This window comes from Coregonus lavaretus, assembly GCF_964263955.1.
Source record: "Coregonus lavaretus genome assembly, chromosome: 4".
NCBI lineage: Eukaryota > Metazoa > Chordata > Actinopteri > Salmoniformes > Salmonidae > Coregonus > Coregonus lavaretus.
The window spans coordinates 19,016,026-19,024,492 of NC_139991.1; the positions used below are offsets into that span (position 1 = coordinate 19,016,026).

At 43.7% G+C, this 8,467-nt stretch overlaps 1 protein-coding gene across 1 annotated transcript in view; it reads right to left on the bottom strand.

Annotated features, from left to right (window-relative positions):
- Positions 1 to 7,060, bottom strand: part of LOC311128062 (MAP kinase-activating death domain protein-like) — an 88,460-nt gene extending 81,400 nt beyond the window's left edge. The window contains exon 1 of the mRNA XM_084160017.1: positions 6,777 to 7,060. The gene's annotated coding sequence lies outside the window, so the exon portion shown is untranslated. The remainder of the gene's footprint in view (positions 1 to 6,776) is intronic.
- Positions 7,061 to 8,467: the final 1,407 nt, after the last annotated feature.

Genomic DNA, 8,467 nt, shown 5'->3' on the forward strand with positions numbered 1-8,467 from the left:
GCCCTTACAATATTATGCAGACGTCAAAGGCTGGTACAAACGTCCATGGAAGGTTATTCTCAGTTGTCAAACAAGGCACACTAGGCTTACTACTATGAATGGTCAACAAAGCAACTAGGCCTATAACGGTCTAGAATCTTAATATAAGGTGACACTGCATGTATGTAGGTCTAGCTTTTTCTTCTTCTATCATTAACACAAAGGAAATATTGCCTGAGCCTTCTTCATTGGTTTGTTTACCTTCCTTCTCGGAGTAGCATAATTCACTTACAAATGTGTGGGCGCTAATGCACTAGGGACCTCAGCAGTGAAGTGGCAGCAAATAACAAATCTATGTGGCCATGTAAAAACTGTGCACGCTTGTATCTTGTTCCCAGTAGCCTTCTTAATGGTGATAAAATGTTGGCTCCACCTAGTATCTACAATTCAGAAACTAGGCTTAGGCTACATCTAGAGCCAGACCACGTGATCATTTAACAAAGTAGTCCAGCGCCTACATCTGGACTACTCAGTCAGTGCATTCTGCACTAGAAACTAGATACATTTGCAAGTGGTGCCTTTGAAACTCCACCCAGAAAGACAAACACTCCACAACCAGATCAGCTTACCAGTAGCCTATCTGTTAAAGATGGTTGTGTTTGAGCTGATGGGTCATGGCATCCTCAAATATTAGCCTACTAGGCCTAAGTCCTCCGCAAAAAGAAATAGCCACGCAGAACGCAGTGAAAGCACCAGACCGTCTGGATAGTATGTGTGCCCGGAGATGGAGACATGAAATACAGGCTGTACGTGCCATTCATTTGCTGATGGTGTGCCATTTGGAGTGGCTATGACTGAAACAGCCTGCAGCACACAACAGACTGCAAAATACTCATTGTGTGTTATTCAGCTGCTGAATTTCAATGCCTCAGGGGCCTGAACAACAATTACAAAATAATTCAAACCTGTCCAAGAAACAAGCTACCATTAGGCTGCCTTCCGCCAATTGGATTCAACTCTAATGAATAAGATGTCATGAGGCTGAGATGGAATCTATGGGCAAAAACTAGGGCTGGGAATTGCCAGGGACCTCACGATACAATATTACCACAATACTTAGGTGCCGATAAGAGATGTATTGCGATTCTAGATGTATTGCGATTCGATACTGCCAATGTATTGCTCAATATACACTATATATACAAAAGTATGTGGACACCTGTTCAAATTAGTGGATTCGGCTATTTCAACCACACCCGTTGCTGACAAGTGTATAAAATTGAGCACACAGCCATGCAATCTCCATACACAAACATTGGCAGTAGAATGGCCTTACTGAAGAGCTCAGTGACATTCAACGTGGCACCGTCATAGGATGCCACCTTTCCAACAAGTCAGGTCAAATGTCTGCCCTGCTAGAGCTGCCCCGGTCAACTGTAAGTGCTGTTATTGTGAAGTGGAAAGGTCTAGGAGCAACAACGGCTCAGTCGCGAAGTGGTAGGCCACACAAGCTCACAGAACGGGACCGCCGAGTGCTGAAGCGCGTAAAACTCGTCTGTCCTTGGTTGCAACACTCACTACAGAGTTCCAAACTGCCTCTGGAAGCAACGTCAGCACAAGAACTGTTCGTCGGGAGCTTCATGAAATGGGTTTCCATGGCCGAGCAGCCGCACACAAGCCTAAGATCACCATGTGCAATGCCAAGCGTCGGTTGGAGTGGTGTAAAGCTCACTGCCATCGGAGTCTGGAGTAGTGGAAACGCGTTCTCTGGAGTGATGAATAACACTTCACAATTTGGCAGTGCGACAAACAAATCTGGGTTTGGCGGATGCCAGGAGAATGCTACCTGCCCCAATGCATAGTACCATCTGTAAAGTTTGGTGAAAGAAGAATAATGGTCTGGGGCGGTTTTTCATGGTTCAGGCTAGGCTCCTTAGTTCCAGTGAAGGGAAATCTTAATGCTACAGCATACAATGACATTCTAGACGATTCTGTGCTTCCAACTTTGTGGCAACAGTTTGGGGAAGCACTTTCCTGTTTCAGCATGACAATGCCCCTGTGCACAAAGCGAGGTCCATACAGAAATGGTTTGTCGAGATAGGTGTGGAAGAACTTGACTGGCCTGCACAGAGCCATGACCTCAACTCCATCGAACACCTTTGGGGTGAATTGGAACGCCGACTGCTAGCCTTACCTAATCGTCCAACATCAGTGTCCGACCTCACTACTGCTCTTGTGGCTGAATGGAAGCAAGTCCCCGCAGCAATGTTCCAACATTTACATTTACATTCTACATTTAGTGGAAAGCCTTCCCAGAAGAGTGGAGGCTGTTATAGCAGCAAAGGGGGGACCAACTCCATATCAGTGCCCATGATTTTGGAATGAGATGTTTGACGAGCAGGTGTCCACATACTTTTGGTCATGTAGTGTATGTCTGCTGCAGAGAGAGAGAGCATGACAAAATGAGTTTTGATCAGTCATGAAAACATGTTGGCTAACCATTTAAAAAGAACATGAATAACAAGCTATAAGATGAAAAATAGTTTGAGCAGGTACAGCTGACTAGTGCTAGCTAACGCTCCCTAGCAAATAAATAAATAAATAAATATATATATATATATACACATACACACACACTGAACAAAAATAAACGCAACATGGAACAATGTCTAAGACTTTACTGAGTTACAGTTCCTATAAGGAAATCAGTCAATTGAAATAAATTCATTAGGCCCTAATCTATGGATTTCATATGACTGGGCAGGGTCGCAGCCATGGATGGGCCTGGGAGGGCATAGCCCCACCCACTTGTGAGCCAGGCAGCCCCTCTGGGGAGCCAGACCCAGCCAATCATAATGAGTTTTTCCTCACAAAAGGGGTTCATTACAGACAGAAATAATCCTCAGCACTCCCCCCTCAGATGATCCTGCAGGTGAAGAAGCCGGATGTGGAGGTCCTGGGCTGGCGTAATTACACGTGGTCTGCGGTTGTGAGGCTGGTTGGACATACTGACAAATTATCTAAAATGACGTTGAAGGCGGCTTATGGTAGAGAAATGAACATTCAATTCTCTGGCAACAGCTCTGGTGAACATTCCGGCAGTCAGAATGCCAATTGCACGCTCCCTCAAAACTTGAGGTATATGTGGCATTGTGATGTGTGACAAAACCACACATTTTAGAGTGGCCTTTTATTGTCCCCAGCACAAGGTGCACCTGTGTAATGATCATTTGTTTAATCAGCTTCTTGATATGCCACACCTGTCAGGTGGATGGATTATCTTGGCAAATGAGAAATGCTCACTAACAGGGATGTAAACAAATTTGTGCATTACATTTAAGAGAAATATGTTCTTTGTGCATATGGAACATTTCAGGGATCTTTATTTCAGCTCATGAAACATGAGACCAACACTTTCCATGTTGCATTTTGATTTTTGTTCAGTGTATATCAAAATAAAATCGATACTTGGAAGTCAAAGTATCAATATAAATTAGTCCAAAATAATATTGCGATATGTAACTATCGATTTTTTCCCCAATCACTAGCAAATACTGTTTGAAATGCCACATAGCCAAACTGATTAAGCAATTTCCTTTTTGGTTGGGCAATTTACTGTTTTATGATTACAGTTGGGCCTAGCTAAGCAGGTCATTTCTGTCCAATATATAACAAAACATTTGTAACTGCCACCTTCATTATGCCACATTAATGACAACACATTTTTAACACTGTGACATAATACTGAAATAGGGTTATTGAAAATACAAATTTTAGGGTAGGGGTAACAGAGCTAGCGCTCCTGGTCAAAGTTTACCAATGAAACAGCAACACTGGCAAAATACAAGATACACTGTAAACCTCTCAGCTCCCTCATCTGACAAGAGGTGAGCTCTGGGTCGAGCAATCAAAGCCTTACTTTATCTGAGAGCAGGAAATCAGAGAAGGCTAGCGTAATGACTGAGCCATGTGAGAGAAAGCAGGCCCCCGCAAATCGAATCATCTTCACAGGCTAATAATGGCACAGGTTAAGGCAACAGTTGAATCTGGTCAGAGTGGTCTACTCTGCAGGCGACACTGACTGGTTATGTAAGCATTGAGGGGAGATATGATTCACACAACATGCAAACCAACTCTTACCAGTAACACTGAATTGCAACCAATATGGAAAGGATGTAGCCTATTGCAGTGGCCTCACATTTTTAAATAGCCAGATTGTTCCAATTATTGTACAAGACAATGTCTTGTTAGTTTTGCTGCGAGCAAAACTAAAACTGCAGAAAGACTCCTATAAACATTAAACATAGGTACACAAAAGTGCTGTACAGTCAGGAATATTCTGAAATACTGCAGTTTAAAATACTGCATTTTCACGATTAATTGGAAGATGGTGTTTCAAAACATGAAAATGACTCCATCACACCTGCTGGCTGGCCAAGGTCTCATAGTAAATAAACAAATGTGGCTATTTCTTCACATTTCTCTTGGGCTGCCTAAAGGGACGGATCTTGATGTTGTGGCTAGTGTGTCATCATTCAGACATAAGCCTGATATAATAGATCATTTCTGCCTAGGTGTTATGCTTTCTATCAAATGAAGACGACACTGACTAGTACAAGCAAAACTGCTTGATTCGTACTCACGCAAGTATTTAAGCTATAGGCTTGAGATTCTCTCCCATTCTTGCAATGTCATCATAATTTGCCTGACGTGCAACTGCAGCGAGACAGTGCAAAACTCTTCTGCATGGGTGACAATATACATAATTGGTGACAATGGGTCAAAACGCCCTTGACCCCAAGTTCCAAGGTAGCCTTTACCTGGCTTACTTAACTCAGAGAAAGCGGGACATCAGAAACGTTGTCCCTCAATGGGTGAGGGGGAGCAACCTCTGCATAGCATCCACGTTGTGTATAGCTAGAAGCAGGCTAGCTCAGTGTGTGATTGCGGCCTGCATGAACGCCCCCCCCCCCCCCCCCCCCCCCCCCCCCCCCCAAGCACGCCATCTTCATGCTTGAGTGACACTTTTGATATTCTGGATTTCCTCTGATTGTCTATGCGATTAAAATGTGGGTCAAAAGGGAAATAAAAGTTTTAGCTAGTTAGCTACCTATCCCGCCAGCTAGCTAGCACCCAGTGTCCTTCACTAACCTGCCCTCACCTACGTTAACAGAACTGCGGGAAAACAGTGCCCGACAGGCGGGAGCGAAGTACAGTCTACCGGTGTGATAGCTAGCTACCTATCCCGCCTGTTGTGTACTGGAGTCCTAGCTAGCTAGCACAGTGTGCTTTGCTCCCGCCTGCCGAACACCTGCCCTCGCCATCGTTAACAGAACTGCGGGAAAGCAGTGCCCGATAGGCGGGGGCGAAGGATACTGTCTACCTAGTGATGCTATGTTTGATACCGGAGCTCTGAGGCACGCAATGAAATCGCTAAGCAGTGTACTTCAAAGCAGTGTGCCGATGCCTGTATCAATTTATCAGAAGCATGTGATCAATGACGTCCGAAGCTTCGTTTCGTTGAACAGCCACCTGATTGGTTTGGTATTAGTTTGGTAGTGGTTTGGTAGAAGACAAAAACGCTATGTTGCGCACGCGCTACGGGATGTGGGACTTCATGTATAATAATTTGCCTGCTCTAAATTATTTTTGACCAGCAGGTGCCAATAGTAACTGTGTTGGTCAAAGCCTTGAGTAATGAACCTATTTTCGTCAGAATTGGGTGGAAAACCTCAACGCTTCAGGAAGCTTAGTTTCCCCATCACTAGCTACAGGTTGTTGCCCCGTCACTTCTTCTGTGGGGTTTACAAGCAGTTGGCATCCAATGTTATGGTGCATTACAGCCCCCTACTGTACTGGAGCGCCCCCCGCTCCCGACTTTGTACCAGAGTCCTAACTTAAAAATGGACCAATAGAAGTATTGTGGTCCTCTGTAGCTCAATTGGTAGAGCATGGCGCTTGTAATGCCAGGGTAGTGGGTTCAATCCCCGGGACCACCCATACGTAAAAATGTATGCACACATGACTGTAAGTGGCTTTGGATAAAAGCGTCTGCTAAATGGCATATTAAGTATAAAGAGGGGTTCGGAACGCCCCGAACTGCGGGCCGCAATGGCACCCTTCTCGGCTAGCTACATAGCCTGGTTTGCTGGCTAGATAGAGTTGAGGTATGATACTACCTCGCGTTGTCTTGACGTAAAAATGTATCCACACATGACTGTAAGTCGCTTTGGATAAAAGCGTCTGCTAAATGGCATATTAAGTATAAAGAGGGGTTCGGAACGCCCCAAACTACGGGCCGCAATGGCACCCTTCTCGGCTAGCTACATAGCCTGGTTTGCTGGCTAGATAGAGTTGAGGTATGATACTACCTCGCGTTGTCTTGACGGAATAATGACGAAACAGTGGTGAAGGTGACTTAATTATGTGAAACGGCAAAGCTACCTCCAAAGTCCCATGTTTAATTAAAATTTCAATAAGGACGTGGATATTGTATCTACAACGACCTGCATTTAATTGTTGTTCCAGTATTTAGCTGATTGTTACCATCTATAAATAATCAGCATCCTCTAGGACACAGAGCAAACCAACTCCATCACTGATACGTACGTCACGAGTGCATTAGCTAACTTACTAGCTATCATAAGTAGCTGGCTATCTATCTTTAAGTTTGTTTACCATGGCAAGTAACATTATAATATATCTGATCGAGCTGTACTCTGACATTGTCACACTTGTGATAGTTGTGAAATTAGCTACAAAGAAAGATACGAATTGAAAATGCAAGAACATCTTACCAGTAGCTAGCAGTATGTTAGCTAGGTGGCTAGCAATACCCGCTAGCTAGCTGTCGTCGGCCTGGTATGTTGCTGGTGGTATAAAGAAAGCCAGTGAGGAGATGAATTGACACGTATTTCAAATAGCGAGATGTAATTAGTATCCTGGATCCATTTTCCAGAGATGGTGATTCAGCAGCTCTTCAATGTGTGCTTTAAATCCACACGTTCTAATTTTTACCTGTGAAATGCTAGCTAGTTGCTTGCTAACGTATGATTATTGGCTTAAAACCTGTCTTCATAACATTTCCTCCAGATCATCTGCAGGGACTGGAGTTCCGCGGGTGGGGGCAGACTGTACCGTTGTGAGACCTATGTGAAGCTAGCCACAATAGTGGAATTTGCGGTTCGTCTTCAAAATAAAAGTCCCTAATTGAAAGTGATGCAAACGGATACAAATAGTGGAATCATGTCATATTTGGACTATTTAATGTTAAACAAGGTGGGAATGTTATATACATTTAACAATCAGTTGAAATCGCACTTTGGATGTATAAGACTTCAGAATTGCATTGGTGGCATACCTATTTCACTGTAAAGCCTTACCTGTGGCTTGTGGATCAATGAAATGGGGTATCAGTCTACTCAATGACACCCACAGAACAACTATGAATAGTTTACACAAATATTAGCATCATAGCTCTTATTGTAGGACTTAGACTGTGGGCTTAGTCAGCCTACTGTGCATATTTATATTGCACTGTACAGCCTTACTTATGGATTGTGGATCAATGAAATGGGGTATCAGTCTACTCAGTGACACCCAGGGTCACAGATATTAGCGGTGTAGCTCTTATTGCAGGACATTGACTGTGGGAAATCACTTGTACAGTACAATATGAATGTCAATACTCACAATAGGCTGACAGGGGAGGTGATTTCCCACAGTCAAAGTCCCGCAATATGAGCTACGACACTAATATTTGTGTAATCCTTCACAGTTGTGTTCTGTGGGTGTCACTGAGTAAACTGATACCCCAGTTCATTGATCCACAATCCATAGGTAAGGCTGTACAGTGCAATATGAATGTCCAATACACATAGTGGCTTGACTGGTAAGCTTAATGTGGCTAATTTCACAGTGGTTTCAGATTCATGCAATAAGAGGGTCCGCTAAATGGCCAGAAATATTGTCAAGAAATTCTAAGGATTGTATAGTTTAAGGAGAAAACATAGTCAACACTGAATTCATTAGCAACTAAAACTTGCTTAGTGTACCTTTAGTCATCGTTACAATATATACTGAACAAAAATATAAACGCAACATGCAACAATTTCTAAGATTTTACTGAGTTACAGTTCATATAAGGAAATCAGTCGATTGAAATAAATAAATTAGGCCCTAATCTATGGATTTCATATGACTGGGCAGGGGCGCAGCCTGGGAGGGCATAGGCCCACCCACTGGGCCTATGTCCTCCTTTTCTTCCCCCACAAAAGGGCTTTATTATAGAGAGAAATACTCCAGTTTCTTCAGCGGTCCGGGCGGCTAGTCTCAGACGATCCCACAGGTGAAGAAGCCGGATGTGGAGGTCCTGGGATGGCAGGGTTACACGTGGACTGCGGTTGTGAGGCTGGTTGGACTACTGCCAAATTCTCTAAAATGACGTTGGAGGCAGCTTATGGTAGAGAAATTAACATTCAGTTCTGGT